The sequence below is a fragment of the Seriola aureovittata genome, chromosome 13 (genome assembly GCF_021018895.1).
Source record: "Seriola aureovittata isolate HTS-2021-v1 ecotype China chromosome 13, ASM2101889v1, whole genome shotgun sequence".
Taxonomy (NCBI): Eukaryota; Metazoa; Chordata; class Actinopteri; order Carangiformes; family Carangidae; genus Seriola; species Seriola aureovittata.
In genome coordinates, this window is record NC_079376.1 from 19497501 (window position 1) to 19515404 (window position 17904).

General features: G+C 40.6%; 1 protein-coding gene across 2 annotated transcripts in view; it reads right to left on the bottom strand.

The window, feature by feature from the left end:
* Window positions 1-17117, bottom strand: part of lingo2b (leucine rich repeat and Ig domain containing 2b) — a 32989-nt gene extending 15872 nt beyond the window's left edge. Inside the window, exon 1 of one of the 2 annotated variants that reach the window (XM_056394428.1) lies at window positions 16611-17117. The gene's annotated coding sequence lies outside the window, so the exon portion shown is untranslated. The other variant, XM_056394432.1, reaches the window with a different exon arrangement.
* Between the last annotated feature and the right edge of the window lie 787 nt (window positions 17118-17904).

The following is a 17904-nucleotide window of genomic DNA, read 5'->3' on the forward strand; positions in this document are numbered from 1 at the left end:
TGGTCGGCCTCTTGGTCTCTGCGTGCACTGAACTTGATGGGAACTTAGAAGTGAAAGGAAGGGAGGATAAATGGGCCCAAAAAAAAAGTCCTGGGGCATCACAGGTTAATCCCATTATGGTTCTACCCAACAGTAAAAAATCCTTAAATCAGTGTCATTACTTTACTGTTTTGGCAGAAGCTCTTTGGTCTTACAGCAGTTTGTCGTTTCTATATCTATGACCATACAACAAAGCTAACCATGTTGTTAATATTTGTAACCGTGACAACAAACATCTAATTTTCAGAAGCATTTATTTTAACCCAAATCACGATCTTTTATGAAACATAACTAAGTCGTTTTTGTGCCTATACCTTAATCAAGCCACGGCCGTTATTATAGCAACCATGGCGATGAATGTAGGCATGCTTCTGTTGGTACAGTCCTCATGTTTATTATTGTAACCATAACAACTGGGATCCAATATGCATGCTGCTGTAGGGCCGCCATTTCAGGAGACACTACTACGGATTGTATCAGAGGGTTGAAAGAAATGACCTATATGGTTGTTCAGGTTGGAGGAGTCGTTGCTTTTAGAGATTTACATGATATCTTTCAGAAAGTAACCATTTTTTAAAATCATATTCTGATTATAGAGTGTGTATATATATATATATATATATATATATATAAATGTATTTCTCATTCTGTATTCTATTTCCAATTTTTCCTCCCATCACAATCCTATACGTTCATGTCACAGCCACCAGTTTCAATTTCTTCAATTTTAGTTCTGAGAAATCATGATCTGTTTGTCATTTTGGCTCAGGTGGTCTAAATACTATAATACCCACCAGCCCCGGCTGCTATTGTTATGGAGACAATGCCAGTCGGAGGCATGAATTGGAGCAGTATCATCTTCAAAGCGCTCGCTGTTGCAGTAGCCATTCGGGATCACAATAAACACTTGGACACCAGACGTGGTACGGACTGCATCATAGTCTTTGGTCATTTCAAATATTCCAAATAACAGACCTTATGTTTTGCATCTTTGGGTGAAACAGTGAATCAGAATTCCTCACAACCAAACGTGACGTCAATGTGAAATTGCTTAGCCAGCCTACGGTTCAGAGTACGGTTCACATACAAAGTCATTCAATTAAAAATGAAACAAAGCAGATAAGCAGCAAAGCCCCACATGCAAGAAGTAAATGATTTGCATTTTTGCTTCCTAAATGAGTTAAATGAATAACTGATTGTTAAAATTCTTCAATCCGGCGTCATTTCGACCAGCATCGTTGCAGTTTGCACCGGTCAATAATTAGTTAATTCTTCTTTGTGTGAAACTGTTCCTGCAGTAGAAGCTCTGACTGCAGTATACTGTTTGTGGATTTCTAACTACAGTTGTGACAGAAGCCCGAGGCTCTCTGTGACTGAGACAGAAGCTCTCAGAAGCTTCTCCTGTGATTTGTTTACGCCAGAATGCAGCGCCACAGACTTAATGTAACAGCCTCACATTAGTGCGACTGAGAGCTTATTGGCTGCCTTCACACGATATTACCTGCCTTTTTACACCTGCCCCGTAATTGGCTCCCTGCAAACCTCAGCCGGAGACTGGCGAATGTGAACCCTTTTGGGAATGGAGCTGGTTTGGACCAGTTAAGTGTTCGCTAAATGCACCGAAATCCCAGGCTAACTCATATTCGCATGCATGCATAAATATTCCAACACATTATGCACAGTCTGATATCCACTTGAAAGCTTTGTGACTAAGTGAGAAGAAGAATTTCTACTGCTGCTCAGTGGCTAGACTTCATGCCGTCTCTGCTTGCAGGAAGGGTGGTTTAGACTCAACTATTATATGTTTAAACAGTGTTTGTCCCATGTAGCCACCTAAACGACTGGTGTCCTAAGAGGGGGGTGTAGTTGAAAGACCCTTCAGCTGAGGAAAGCAGCACAGAAAATCATTTACCTCAATTCCTTTTTTTAGCCATGTGAAGCCCAGTATATATATATTTTTTATCCCTCTGCAGACTCTGTGTATATGCAGTGGCTGAGCCGTCCCAACATTATGAATCTTACAAATTGTACCATTCAAGAAAACCAAGCATATGCCAGAAAATCAATACAGAGAAGCTGAGGACAAAGGGGCCTCTGTAGCAAAGCCTGTGTCTTACACAGGATGGAGAACTACTGGTGGCACACATCCATTAGCACCTCATCTATTTTCTATCAATGAAACACAGTGGAGCAGAATAAATAGTGGCAGCTGCCCCAGCTACCACAGAAATTTCTAAGCTGAATGGATACTCCCTTTTTCTGCTATTATTTCAAATCTGGACATTAATACATCTGTTATCCTGTCCCCCCCCCCCCCCCCCCCCCCCATTTCCTAGGGCCCATGTTTGATGACTCTATAGGTGATCTTAGGCAAGAAGAAGATGTGTACTGTGCAGAGGAATTCTTGGTGCCATTTTCCTTGGATTTCTTTTTTTTTGATATGTCATGTTTATGTGTAAACCCAGCCATCTCATCAGTCTGAATCTGTGTGTGGGTGGGGTTGCAACATCTTATTTGCAGAAGCTCAAGTTCTTCATATTTGGTCTTAAATTTTGTTGGTTTTTACAGAAATGGAATATTTCATTTTGATATTTTCATTTTTTATGTCTGTGTCAGTTTCAGATAAGTTACACTCTGCTCTGGAGAAAAAGAAATGCTTTGATTTAGATTTTAGTATTTATGTTTTAAATATACAGTACTTACAAAAACTGATTAAGGCCATCTTATTTTATATAATAAAAATACATTTACATATATTTTTAAAAATCGTGTTCTTGATGACAGCTTTCTTGTGCATGACAGACCAAGTGAGTGTTCCTATGTTTGTTTGAGTGCGGCGTCCTCGTGAGCACAGTAAAGAGCACTTCTATTAGAAAGCCGCACAACAGAAATGAACATTGATTGTCCCCAGGATTTTTTGGAAAACCAGACATCTAAACAACTTTGGGGTGGAAAGCGTGTAAATAACACATGAGGAGATATTGATTTCAGAGAGGCGAGTGGTTTCGCAAATCATCATCCGCATGCGCCTAAGCTCAGTGATCCGGGTCCCGTCCATATAGACGCCGAGTGCACTTAGCACATGCCCAGGCAACCTGAGTGCGCACTGCTAGCTCTCTCGCCCCTTAATGATCCTTTAAAACTGATAAATGGCTGGAAGCATTACAACCACTTAGCTGCTCACAGAATTAGTATTCTTACTTTTTAGAAAGCGATCATCAACAAATTGCCTAATTAATTCTCGTCAAGATTTTGCAGTCCAACAAGCCATGTCCTATTTGGTGTGTTTGGTGATAGTTTAGTGGAGGATTTTTTGAAAGGAGGACATCAGACTATATATTTTTTTCTATGCAGGGAAATTTAGCTCCACTTACAGTACTATACAGACCCAGCTGAATGCCTTTATGATCTCTGGGAGAAGTCGAAAGGCATTTTGGGGAATGAATGTCTCACAATGTGAAGTAGGAAGACGTTGAGGCAGTGGCTATAACAAAGATAAATTAGCACTGCATCACGAAAGAAATTCCTTGATGCACCTAACAACACTGCAAATGTCTGAGGGTGAAATTTAGAGCAACTCTGTTGGGAGGCAAATTTAAGTGAAGTAGCAGAATTGTGCTTCAGTAAAATACTCCAGAAATCATTCTGCCTCTATTGAATCCCATGGTGAGTTACTGAGCAAACTGTGTCTCCAAATAGAGGAGAGAAGGGGCCGTTACACATGAAATCTTTTGTAGTTGAAACTTTGAACTTTGTCGTTATTTACTATTACAACACTGAAGAAAGTTATAATCCAACATATCACACCAATTTTTTAATACCATTTATGTCTGACATTTATTCTGCTATAGCCATGAAATGTATTTAAACTTATCATTAACTTCTCTATATAACAGTTTGCATTATCAGTGGTAGAGTCTGCCGCACCGAGCTGGATTCGTACAGAGAGAGTACACGCACAAGGGATTGACAAGAAATGAGGCATGCATGTGCCTCACGAATTTTTGGAAGACGAGAGCTGGTGCATGCACACATTGCATGCGTACGTCTTGTAATAGTCTGAAAGTGCAGAACATTCTGGCTTTTTGAAGAGGAAAACGTTTGCCTGTCTTCTCTATACAAGGATCTAAAAAGACGACATCAAATTTTCATCAGGAATCAGCTGGGGACAAGAAAGCAGCTCTCTCAAAGTCCTTTCCTTCCCCCACTGACTGATCAACGAGACATTTTGAACAGAAGTCTGGCGCCTGTATTATCAAGATACTCTCAGAATTTCAACCAGCAACCAACCAGAACTGAAATCAAAAGGACTATAAAAACGTACAAGAACCTCTCAGCAGCAGCGGCAGAGTCACTAACTGATCTCAAATCTGTCCAAATTGTAAAACAGGCTTGAAACGCAATAATAGTAAGGAGCAACAAGATTGTTGAACCACACAATATAACCTGAACAGTGAAGTACCTGAATCTGTATTGGCAGTGAATTCACTCAACACATACCTGTGAGTAAGTTCATTGTTAACCCCCATGCTGAACGCTGAGCTGGAGACAGTTAACAGGTTTATAACGCTGTAATTAAAAACGCCTCAAAAAATAGAATCCAGTCACATAGTTTTGGCCATGTTTAAACACTGCAGTGACTCTCTACGGAGAGCGAGGAGTGCGCTCTCTCTCTTAGCATGACATTTACACCTTTATGCCTGATATTGAATAAGACGACTGGGTTTTCACTTCTCCTGACTGCTGCATAGATCGTCTCGTATTTTTAGTCTCGACACCTGGGTTATATCTACTACTGTACGTCACTGCAGCCCCATAAGTATTTTAAGTGACAAGGGAGGTCACTGTATTATTTTAGGGAACGTGACAACCCCCCCCCCGACTGACACAGCTAACGCTGAGCTAAGAGCAGCACATACTGTTTATAATCTCCTTTTCTCAGAGTTTCCTGAACTATGAGCCGTCTCTTTCTGCAGGAGCAGGACGCTGGCCCACTAACAGTGTGTGAAATGAGGGACAGTCTTCTTCTCGCAGTGGATCCATTTCCAACCCTGCTATGCTAATTAATCCCCAAAGCAGCTGACAAACACAGTGGGAAGAAGGAAGGCTTGCACATTTTGCAAGATTAGGGAAATGCAACACAGCCAGGATGTTCTCTCGTCAAACTGTCACTGTCCCAACAGCAGCTCTCCGCTCACTTACCCACTCCAATGTGTGACATTCAGATAGCTCCAAAATATTTGTTCTGCGGAAACTGTCTTTCACCGAACACTTGCTCGCACGATTATACAGTGAAACACTTTCATTTATTCCAGTGCGTTTGCCAGCTGGCTTGCAAGAATCTTCCTGCATTACAGCAAACGTTCTCATTTTGGCAAACGAGCATAAACATAAAATTACTTAAAATTCACAGGGCACCGCATTAACGCTGCCCTCAGCAAGATGTTTATGTGTAAACCCAGCCGTCTCATCAGTTTGAATCAGTGTGTGGGTGGGGTTGCAACATCCCGTTTGCGAAGCCCGGGTTCTTCGTACTTGCTCTAAAGTTTTGTTCGTGTTTACACATATTAAGTTTTATATTTTGATATTAATTTGATTTTCATGTTTTACGTCAGTGTCAGTTTCAGATAAGTTTCACTTTGGGTGAGATAAGAAATGCTTTGATTTAGTTTCCTTTTATTTATATTTACTATAGTCTAATATAACTTTACAGCCATTACTAATGGTTTGTAAAAAAAAAAAAAAAAAAAGTCACTTTGCAGTTCAGACCATTAAAATTAATTCTCCTCTGTCCCATGGGAAAAATTTTTGCTTTTTAAAAAAAAAAAAAAAATTTTTAATTTTTTTTATAAAAGTCAGATAGTTTTAGTTCCGATCTCTATTTTGATTCCCTACGGGAAATATTAATCCATCAGGTTTTAATCATGCTAGATTGTTCTGCTTGTTTTATCAAATATATCAGCAAATCATTTTTAAGAAGGGACAGTGCTCAGTATGTAATGTGAGTGATGCTCTGAGAAGAGAGAGTTACTGTTGTTAATCAAGCAAGATGGGAAACTCCCGAACTTCAGAAACATGGTGTCTATTTACAACCGTTTTGTGTTGTGGTAAAAATGGACGCCCAGATATAGTGCCCACAGCTGGTGGAGTGAGGAAGAGTATTAAAGTTGGATGTGCAAAAGAGACAATTCAGTTCACTCCTGCGTCTGAACTCTCTGTATTTTTTTCCCCAGTAGAACCTACATCACACTGAACACAGAAGAATGATTGTGTTTTGAGTCTGAAAAGTCATGTGGTGGAGGAGCTGAACTCTTGTGGCCCGTGTGAAGATTTCTTTCCATTTTTACCAAGTCCATTTTTCACTTTAGTTTAAAACTGTCTGAAAATCTTACCTGGCTGTTACCAAGTGTACCATCACTGACTGGTGTTGTCATAAGTTGGGATGACTGGACCCAAAAACAGACCACAGCAGCAGCAGAGTTCTTGCAGTTAACACACAAGCACAAACACAAAAGACTTACTGAACTGGTGAAACAGAAATCAAAACTGGGGCGGTGATCCAAAAAAATAAAAAAAGTCCATGAACAAAAGTCTAAACTCCAAGCAGAAGGGAACAATGGGGGAACCAAACAGCCACACAAGGAGAATCTGGGCAGAGCTCAACAAGAGCAAAACAGACAAACTGACAAAGACAGAGGGGAAGATTGAGGCTGTGTTCAGAACCGCCCACTAAAGCATTATTCATATTAAGTATGACAGTATAGTAAAAATAATTAAATATTAAAATGAGTCTATAGTAGGCAGTATTTACCAGGCAGTACATTTGTAAGCAGTTCCAAACACAGAGACTTCAAAACACCTGGAAGGCAGGGTTAAGTGGACACAGGTGAAACAGATTAGGGCGGGGCAAACAAACACAGTGGAGGGAAAACAAGACAAAAACAGGAAGTAAAACAACAGTGCACACACAGGGTAAGTAAAAAAATCCCAATCTACTCAAATAGTCCAGGTGTGCTCACGAGTGTAACACACACACAGAGAAGGCGGTGAAACGCTGCTTTAATGGGTCGAGATCAACCGAACCCCACCCCAAAAAAGCACTTATAATCTGTAGCCATGTCCTGACTATATTTAGAGGTTTAATGGCTCAGGTTTTGAGATGTATGCTGCTGAGATTTCTGCCGCCACCGCCAACTCAACGGAGGTGAATGGAATTTGAATGAAATTACTTCTGCTGCTCTTTTGTCATCCTCCTCTCTGCCTGTCTTACACTGTTAATACGTTTTCTGCACAGTCAGATAAAGTGAAAAGTATTGATGAAAAGTCATCCGTGGCTGTGTCTCCAGCATCTCTAATGTATTCAGGCAAACATCAGGCAACAGCAGTACAAACCTTTTTCTCTAATAAAACTATATAACTATGGAGACACTTAGAGACAAAATACAACAGGTTGCACTAACTGAGATACATTGGAAAAAACAATCCTTTCGTGATTTTATCTCGTTGGAAAAAGTCATTGACAATCTATCAACATCTATATAAAACTTCACAAGTTAAATGAGCTCTTAGGTCATTTCCACAGGGAAGCAAAGCAATGTCAGTCAGTCAGACACTCAGGATGCAACACATACATACTGTAAATACACCAAACACCAAAGTATATATCTATACCTAAACTAAAACTGAATGAAATACAATGTAAATAATAATTGCCTAGAATGAGAGGCAGCTCTGCACACTACATTCATTTCAGATGCTCAGTGTGGCGGCACAGAAGGACACAGCTATTGCAGGGCATGTGGCGCTGATACTGTCATCCTAAAAAGCCATTGAAGCTGAGGCTTTGGCCATCAACCAGCCGCATGGCCCCACGGCAAGGAGTGTGCCCTCAAACAGAGGCTCAGCCAGAGCGCTGGCGTCCACACAACAGGACAGCTGAGAGGCCGCAGGCACCACAACTGGAAACACACACAGGCCTGATGCTATACTGTGGATCTAATAGCCTCTGTGTTCTTTGAAGTACTTTGTAATAATGAGGGGATGAGTGCATTAACACTACAGCTTGTTGGGCCAATCGTATTGTTAGGGTCGTTACTACAGTATCTCAGGTGATCCCTGAGAGTGCTGCTCTGTTCCCACCCGAACAAACAACCTGTTTGTACCTGTACTCTCTGCTTTTATTTGTGCTATTACCGAGCACTCCAGCTAAGCCATCCTGCATCCTGTCACAGAGGTGACAACAGCCATACTGACCCTCTTAGATTGGAACAATATTTGTCCTGAAATGTGCAACAGCGGGCAGCCCTGTCCCCTCTATCATACATGACAGGCAATCAGCAGTTGTTCTTAGTACCCTGCATATGATGTCGGGGAATCAGTTTGATTTGTGTTTGGCTCAACATCACCTGGTGTCTTTTATTACACCCTGCTTTTATTTTTGCTAGGAATAAAAATTTCACGTTGCATGATAGCAACCCCAGTGTAGATATTGCCTTACCCTTACTTTACAGGGCAACGAAATGCTTAAGTATATCGCTAGTGATGTTTAATTTATCTCCACTGCAGCTCCAAACGCATCAGAATCCACCACTCCAAAGAAAAAACATGAAAGCAAAAACAATCAATGTTGGCCATGCAGTTATTGCATACTCCTATCGATTTTAATGTTTCACTGAAAGATTCAAAAATTCAGAAATCAGGTTAGTAAAAGATCTAATTTGTCTTTACTTAATGCTTTTAAGTCAAAACATCTCATTTAGAGCTCACTCTTCACTCACCTACCACCGCTCTCGCTTTCATTTTCTGTATCAGGTTCACTTTATTTTACGCCGTGCACTTTGAGTGACATTCCAAAATGCCTCCCCCTTGACTTTTTGGCATCATTTCCGCTCTGTTATCCAATTCAGTAATGTCTTTGTAACCTTTCTTTGCTCATTTCTGTCTCCTTTTGTTTTAGTTTCATAGACCCCTCAGGGCTTTCATTTCCATCACCTGCACAATATGTAATCCATTTTGCCCTTATGCGTTTCTATCATTTTCACTGTATGTGTGACGAAAGTAAATTTGCGCTTGCAGAGATGGAGGGAGGTAGCGGGGGAGAGAGGCTGGGGGGGAGCTAATGATAGAATATGGGCCAGATGCAGGCAGATCTCCCGGAGATACAGGGGTTGCGGGCCTGACTGCTGAAATAAATACCAAAATGGAAAGAGATGAGCGTTAGGGCGGGAGGGCCGGCAGGTACTCTGACATTCTCATATCAAATCTGTCTCTCAGCTTATGTCATATTTAATTCCTCTCCTCTCGTGTCTGCTCCTATTAAAGTCTGTGTGCTGCCAAACCCAACTATAATAATAGATGTGATCGATTTTGGGGGGCATCATAAAAGGTTAGGTCTTTGGTATAAAACATACTTATTAGAATGTCTTTGGAACCTCTCGATGGGGATCCGAATAAAGTAATAATACTTCTCTGATCTTTTGGTGTAAGTTTAAGAACATGTTGTCACTGATGTTCATGGTTTAGGTACTATTTCTTAATTTGAAAGTAGTATTCACAATGAAAACTATCACTGTTTATCCAGAATAACCAGAATAAGATAGAAAAACAAATTTATGTTTAATTTTTCAAATGTCATTTTTCGGTGGTGTGAATGCCACAAACAAAATGTCATTCTCTATTTATATTAGAGACAGAAATCACATAACAAATGTCAAAACAGATTTTCCCATATAATTTGGTTAAACTGAGTCTGGTGTTAAATTTTGTTTAAAAGTAGAAGTAAGTCACAAAGTGCTGCAAGAGTGAGTCCTAGAACCTGGAAATTAATGAACATTTTTTGCATTTCCAGTTCCCTCGTCCTTAAGTCTTTGGCTTTTTGAATGGGTTTTTGGTTACGGCTGAAAAGGTAACATTAGCTTAAGACTTTTTCCATTTTATTCTCCAACATAAGATATTTCAGCAAATACCCCAGTCATGGTTTCTTTAATCTTTTGCTTGTCTTAAAAAGGCCGGATGCTAACAAGTGGCTAAATGAGAGTACAGACGTTGTTGGGGACGTTATACATCATCAACCGAACACGGAAACCGCTCGACTCATTAGTCCACCTTTACGGTCTTGTGTTCTTGTATTTTTACAAACTATTACTGACTTTATAAGAGGAAAGGCTTAAATTTCAAGGCTTAAATCAAACCACAAGTTGTAAACATAGTGGTGGTGACAATGAAGTCATGCGACCGTGGTGTAGTTGGCTTATAGCCTAACATTCCTGGTGATTGTATTAGGCTTCAAAAACAAAAAAAAAGAGTGTTTTTTTATGTGTGAAGATGATCCTGCTGAACAAAATGTGTAAGTATCATTAACTTTTGTTTATCATAGATCTTATTTTATGTAAAAGTCCCATTGGCTTTTTGGTTTCCCATTGGGTGATGCTAACAAAAACTACACCGTCCCTGTGGCACTCTTGGGTTACTGCTATAAATTGATGCTATTTTGCTGCTGTCTCCAGGCAGCTTTCATGAATAAGCTAATGTTACACAGTCGAGAGGCTTTAGCTTTTTAGCTGATGCTAAATTTACTGCTATTAAGTTTAGATATTGGACAAAGACAATGTAAAGTTGTAAAAAATAATGCTGATTTTTAAGGACATTTGTGTTTGTAGCCAACCAGGAGAAACATACCTCATGCTAGGACTCGTGACTGCGTTAGCTAACGGCGGCTGTCAGAAGTTCAGAAAATCTGATTCAAAGGGAAGAAAACACCCTCCTTAAGCGACACTTTTGTGTTAATGAATGTACTGCTCAAAGAAAGGGCACCCAGCTCCTTTTACAGACTGTGCTTTTAAATAATCTAGAAACAGACTTCTGAGGAGCAGCTAACGTCAACCGTCCTCTGGGTGTGTGATAACGCCAGGGGAAGAAGGGAAGCCCACACTAACCTGAGAGCTCCATTGTGCTGAAAGCCTTTTTCCCATTTCACTGTCGTCTCCTACAGGAGCGTGTCCTCCAGAGACCTGCCTGTTGCTTCGTTTTTCTCATTTCTCAATGGGAAGGGGTGCGTGCTATTATGTGCGCTTGACATTGCTGAGGGCTGAGCATGTTTATATATAGCAGCAAGAATGAAAGGCACTTACAAACATTTTGACTTTTACCACCTCAAAGGTGTTTTTCGGTCAGAGCGACGGTGAGCAGTTTCCTCTGGTATACATGTGCTGTGGTATGAGACGGAAATGACGTGCACAGGGTATACGCTGACTCACAACAAGGCAACAAATAACCTTATCAGATATTAATGCAATGTGCAGTGGTTCAAGGATGTACAGAACAGTATGGACACTGTGCTCGTAGCTGCACCTTGTGTGGCATGTAAATGTGACTACACACACACACATTCATTTTTAAACTGATCAATATTACGCGGGTCGTCTGTGGGAGAATTTTAACCTGCATTGATCTTAATGTAATGTTTCAGCTTGATTACATAAGCATGACTATGGTGTTATTGATTATTATGAAGATTTATATGATTATGATTATGCCAATGGTTATGATTATTATTTTGGTTATGGTTATGATCATTTTAAAGATTTTGTTTCCATGCTGCGAAAAACAGATTTTTTTTTTTCCTTCTTTTGCTTTGTTTCTCCAGGAAATTCACATGCCTCTCATTTCCAGCAATGTCCTCCTTCACATTCACACATTAATTTTTTATATCAAATATCTGCAGAAAATAATGGCTTTTGGCAGCTTTGAGCCAATTTTGGCTCCCATCCCATGCGGGTTGAGCCCTTGTGTGTATTTATGTGCAGGAGAAAGAGCAAAGAGAGCGCGCGCCGAAGGAGGTGCAACATACCTGAGCAAAAAATAGGCTCTTTGAGTGTTGGAGCATGATTTTGCTCTTGTGAATTTCCCACGCACCACTGTTACATTTTAATCATGCACTGGAGACAGGGGAACCTTGAGTTTGTTGAAACTGACGCCTACAGAAACCTGCATCTGCAATGCTAATCACACTCCAGCAAAGGGCCCCACAGACTAGCCTTGTCTTCCCTGTCAAACTAAAAATTCGCCTCCAATAACAACGAGCACTCCATATAGCTCGCTGCATTGCTAATGTGTTGCGGGGCTACATGTGGAGACAGCCTTCACTGTCCTGTTACTTTGGCCAAATCTGTATTCAGAATAAGAATACAGAGATTAAGAGACTCAGCCTACTGACTGCTCTACTGGCTTTCATCATTTTTATCCCATGATGATGCATGTTTCTATTTTTGCTGCCCTGTGATGTTGGTTGTGCGTACTGCACATACGTCCTTGATGCCGTTTTATCTTTTATCTTAATTTAGAATCTGTGAATCCCTTTATCTGCCTTCACATAAAACAGTCAGCTGAAATAAAGTTCCGTATATAAACAAATATTCTGTTTTTTGAGAAATTATGTTTTGATGGAGAGCTGCCTTTTAGCCACTGAGTTTTTTTTTTTTTTTCCCATTCAAGATCACCCAGCATCAGAAACCTGGGATGCACCCTGTAATTGAGACTATTTTGAGAAAACTCTCAGAGAGCTCTTATTTCACCTAAAAAAGCAGTTCCAACTTACGAGTGGTTTCATCCCTGCGATTTGAAGCACTTTAGCCCATCTTTGTAATTCAGTATTTGGATGAACTTCTTTCTTGCCTCCACTTGTTGCGGCCATTTTTTCCCCTTTGCTTAAGAACCTCCTAAGCTGCATAGAAGTCCTCCCCCATACAGCCCCTACAGGTTCTCTTGAAGAGATGAGCTCTATGCATCCTGCAGAGCTTTTATTTGTACTATGATTTAATCTTTTTAGGGGGAAATTCTTAGAAAACGTCATATGTCTGTTTTTTGAATTTCACCACTGGGGCCAAAACTTAATACTAGAAAGCTCTGTAAATGTGAGTCTTGGGATGTGATCATAGAGAAAAATCTTTTTCAATGAAAGTGAAGCTTTTTGTCTACTGCTTTTGTGCTGCTCTGCGCACTCTAGATGACTTACAGTATATTTTTGGAAGACTGCTTTGACAGCAGTCAGTGAGTTGAATAAAAGTCTATCCTGTCCAGTCAGATTAAGTGAGGAGGGGGGTCATCACTTGCTGCTCTAAGACCTAATGACATGAAGGTCTAATTACCACCATCTACACAGGAACCTGCAGGGAAGGGCCTGAATTGATGATAAAGGAATGTTCCTGACTCTGAATACAATAAACATTGCAAAGCACCAAATCTGCATTGTATAGGCTACAAATGTTTGGTAAAGCCTGTGAAAAAATGCAGCTATAAACCACTAAAAGTCCCTTTTGTCCACACAAAACTGGTGCTCCCGTATGTTTCAAATCCCATTTTTCTACATGACTGCAGAATATTTAATGCACAGAGATGCGAAACATGCACAAACACTTGAAACATTCTTGTCGCCGAACCACTACATGGCAACTCATGCTAATTTAAAGTGTGGGATATGAGAGGTGGCTGCTGAACAGCTTTTTAGTCATTAGTTAGTCATTAGTTATCTTGAAACAAAACTCAACTCAGTAGATTATCATTAAGCAATTAAAGCTGTGAGTGTGAAATTGCCAACTCCTTACATTAATAATGGGGCTGTTCAGCAGCCAGCTGTTGTTTTACTGTCATCATGATGGGCGTCTGTGGGAAAATGACTTTAATGTGTGCACTAATGTGCTCAGAATAGACCAAAATAGATACATGACAACAAGTAAACAAACAATAAAATAAAATGTGAATCTGTGTGAATACTCATTATTTCACTCCAAAATTGAACTAAATCTTGTTTTTCTTACTTCGTGAGTCAAATTAACTGGTTGAGTTGATGATCAACTACTATGGCAACGATCTTGCAGCAGCCGCCGCACTCACTTTAAAGCTGTGGACTACTGCTCTACTGGCTTCAGCAACAACACCTTTTGCACTTTTCAGCCTCACATACCTCCATCATGTTAGATATATATAAGAGAGTTATACAAGCTTCCAAGTTGATACCATTGGAATGAAAGTCCAGGTGGTAAAAATTCCTTTACTTTAAATCCATCAACTTTTGAAAAACAGAAATAATATAAATCATCAATCAAGACATAATATGCATAACTCCTATGCAAGAAGTCAAGGGAAAACTCTGGATCTTTCTCAGATATCTTTTACTTGCAGACTTCATGGCCTATGTTAAGCTGCTGTCACGACATCCTTGACTCAAATGTGGCTGGGGGAGCCTTTGATGTTCCCTTCATATCTTTACTGTCAACTCACTGATATAAAAAAAGACATAAAATACTTCAAAAACAACACACCAAAAAATCTTGATGCCACACTTGTTGCTGCAACATGTGGCGTCTGTGTCTTTTCTGTTGGTGCCTAAATTCTTCCTTTTGGTTTAAGTTGGATTTCCTTGGATTTTTTTTATTTTTGGATGTTTTACAGTTTGCTGTGGGTGTGTCGTACGGACGTGGCCAGAGGTGAGCTGTGTTGTGGCTGTGGAGTCGAAGCTGACAGCCACGGAGCATGAAAGTCCCCTCACAATAGCAATAACATTGTCAATGTAACACACAGCTAAACACTCAGCAGATATAACCCGAAGACTGGCATTGCTTTTTTCACATTATTGGCATCTGAGGGAAACTACAAAAGCCAAGAAGCGACCAGCTGGTTTGTGTGCTCGTCACGAGGAGTGAGTAGTGAGGCTGTGGAGGTCAAGATGTTGGCTGTGGTTATAATGGCCAACAGGTAAAGATACAAGGAAGTACTACAACTGATTCAAGAGCAACTAAGTGCCTCAATGTCCTCAAGCGAGAGTTCAAACACGTGAACACTGATAATAACCGTCTAGCCCTCTTCCATATGACGCAAACACAGGCATGACGAGCACCAACGGGTTCCTTCCAAACGAACAGAGGAGGTGGTGTGAGGAGAGGAAGCCTGCGAGGAGGCAACAGCACGGGAAGGAGACAAACAAACAATAGGAGAAGGGGTGGGGAAGTGTGTGTGTGTGTGTGTGTGTGTGTGTGGAGGGGGGGGCAATCCCACCTTCCACTCTTCCCTCCATTATCTCCTCTCCCATCCCCCTCTCACCCTTAACGAGGGATAGTTTTCTCCATGCCTCTCATCTCTCTCCTCCCCTCCGTTCCTCATCATCTCCGGGGACCAAACACACCCCTGACAGGTTACCATGGAAACGCCTCACACTCTCTCTCTCTCTCTCTGTCTTGCAGCGGTAACGCCTGTATCCTCTCTCTCCTCCATTAGCATCCCTCTTGCTTGGAGACAGCAGGGTTGGCAGTTGTTGAAACCCTGCGGTACCTGCACCTGAATTCATTTGTCACATGAAAACTTATTAAAAAAACACTTTTATATTCCAGCTTCATGGGCGCAAAGATGTAACAATTTGGTCAGCGCGATAAATTATTTGACACAGCTCACCAAACTATTGTTCCCAAATGCCCATTTTTATTTTTAGACATGGCTTAACAAATGCATCTCTGACTATTTCCCTTGAACTTTGCTCTCCATTATAAAGATAAGAAGAACCAGATTGAATTTGCACCCAATTACCGTAGCCATGCCATAGTCAATTAATGCCCGCGGAAGTCAGACAAGAGACAGTAGCTGAGTCCCTTGGCTGGAGCATAACTCATTTATAATTCAGTCCTATTTCTCATACTTAAGGTCAGAATAGAAGTAAAGTGGGGAGTTTTTGCAAGCACTCATCTGCATGAAAGAATATATCTACACTATATCTAACCCCGGCAGGCTTTTAGAGATCCTGGTCCACTCCCGGGGCTTACAAAAAAAAAAGGACTGTGTCTCTCTGCTGCAGGGCCACTTTGACTCACAGCAGAGCGCCAGCTTCCAACTTCATACAGTGCATGTGTCATCCCCGCTGTGCAGCTCGGGGAAGGGTTTTACCCACCTTGTGAAGTGAGTGAGTTGGTATCATCGTGTCACCCGGTGCACAGATGCAATCTCTTTTACTGCAACAATCTTCGGTGAAAGGAAATTACAGTCACATCCAACAGACGTCAACCGAGCCCAGGCCAAAATTTCACACACGTTTATTTATTTATTTATTTTTATTTTGAAATCTCATTTAATATCACTTAACTGATTCCCTTTTCATCCTGCAATGCTCGGGGAGAAGTGTCGTCATCCACCCAAACTCACACAGTGAATGCACCACATTTTCAACACCTACATCACTCTGAAAACTGAGGCAAAGCTTTTATCTCCATTCATCACCACAGACCTCATGGGGGACCTCGTCACTTCTCTTGTGAATTTATTTATTTATTTAGCTGTGGAATTACTTGCATCCTCCTCAAGACCCTCACACCTAGTGCCCATAAAGGGACTACGCCTATAGTCTGCTGATGAAACCAAGTGTCAATATCTTTTTCCTGCGACTTAACAGCCAGTTAATAGTGAGTTGTGCAGGGAAAGATTTTCATTCATCTTGGCAACAGATTGAAGCCACAGGAGCTCCAACATCCCCCCTTAAACTGTAAGACAGTTAAAGCTATTCAGGCTCAGTGAAGTGTGATGAGACTTACCTTTTACCTGCTCCTCCACATGCCAAAATCCACCTTCACGTTTTACATCACTGAGTGGGAGTCCGAGGAACACACACACACACACACACACACACACACACACACACACACACACTCTGTGACTAATACACACTCACACACTTGAACAGACTGTGAATGCAATCCTCTCTCTGAGTTGGTCTCCTTCCACTCTGTCTTCCATGGAGGAAAAAAACTACCCTCATAAAAATCCGATTTTTCTTTTTATTTATTATTATTTTTTTAATCTTATCTGGTTTTCTCTCCGGTAACCAGGCAGCTAATCCTTCCTGACGGCGGCTCCAGGTTGAAGGAGGCAGCGGCACCGTGTTGGATGACGGCGGGTAGAGAGAGGTAGAGAGACAGAGAGGAGAGAGAGATGCGTCAAGCGAGCAGCTGCAACCACAGCAACGCTAGGGTGGTTTTGGCTTCAAAGTAAAAGCCCGAAATACATTTAAAAACTAAGCTCCCTAATACGGATAAAAGAATAAAATCATGAGTTTTTAAAGTGGCTGACGTCACTCGTATGCACTCCAGATGTTGGCCGACTCAGCCTAGGTCTAGATTATTTATTTATTTTCATATGCCCCTGCTGCTGTAGTAGTCTATGGAGGACCAAACCAGTGAAGCAAAAATAATTAATTAACTGAAGAAATTAATTAATTTACAAACATGTAGAATTGCCCCAATACCAATACTAGTATCTCAAATGCCTCAGATAGGCTGCTGCCTAAAATACGGTAATGGGTATTGGCAAGTACGCACAGAACCAATACCACATCATTTATTAATAAACTTTATATTTTCACACAGTTTTTTTTGTTTGTTTGTTGTTGTTTTTTCTTAACAGAAATGAATTTTTCTTTGCAGCTGTAAATCAGTAGCGTACACAGTAAGTTGCACTGTGAAGCCACTGGCAACTACTGTTTTAGAGCGGCGAAGAAGAATTAACTTCTGGTAAATAGTGTAATGTTAGCCTTTAGCAAAATGTTACAATTTGACTGACAGTCAAATTAGATAATAAACAAAAGATAAATAAATAAATATCTTCAAGGAGGATAGACTTCTTCTGTCAACCCTAAATTTTGAATAATGAGATGAACAAGAAGAAGAAGAAGAAGTAGATACAACCATGATGAACACTCTTCTTCTTCTTGTGTGTGAAATCAGATCAAAAAGTACATTAGCATCAACTCAAAGGTTTCTCAATGACAACCGGTATTGATCTACTCTCCAATCAATTCCTGTTGAAACAAATTAATCGTTATATCAGAGT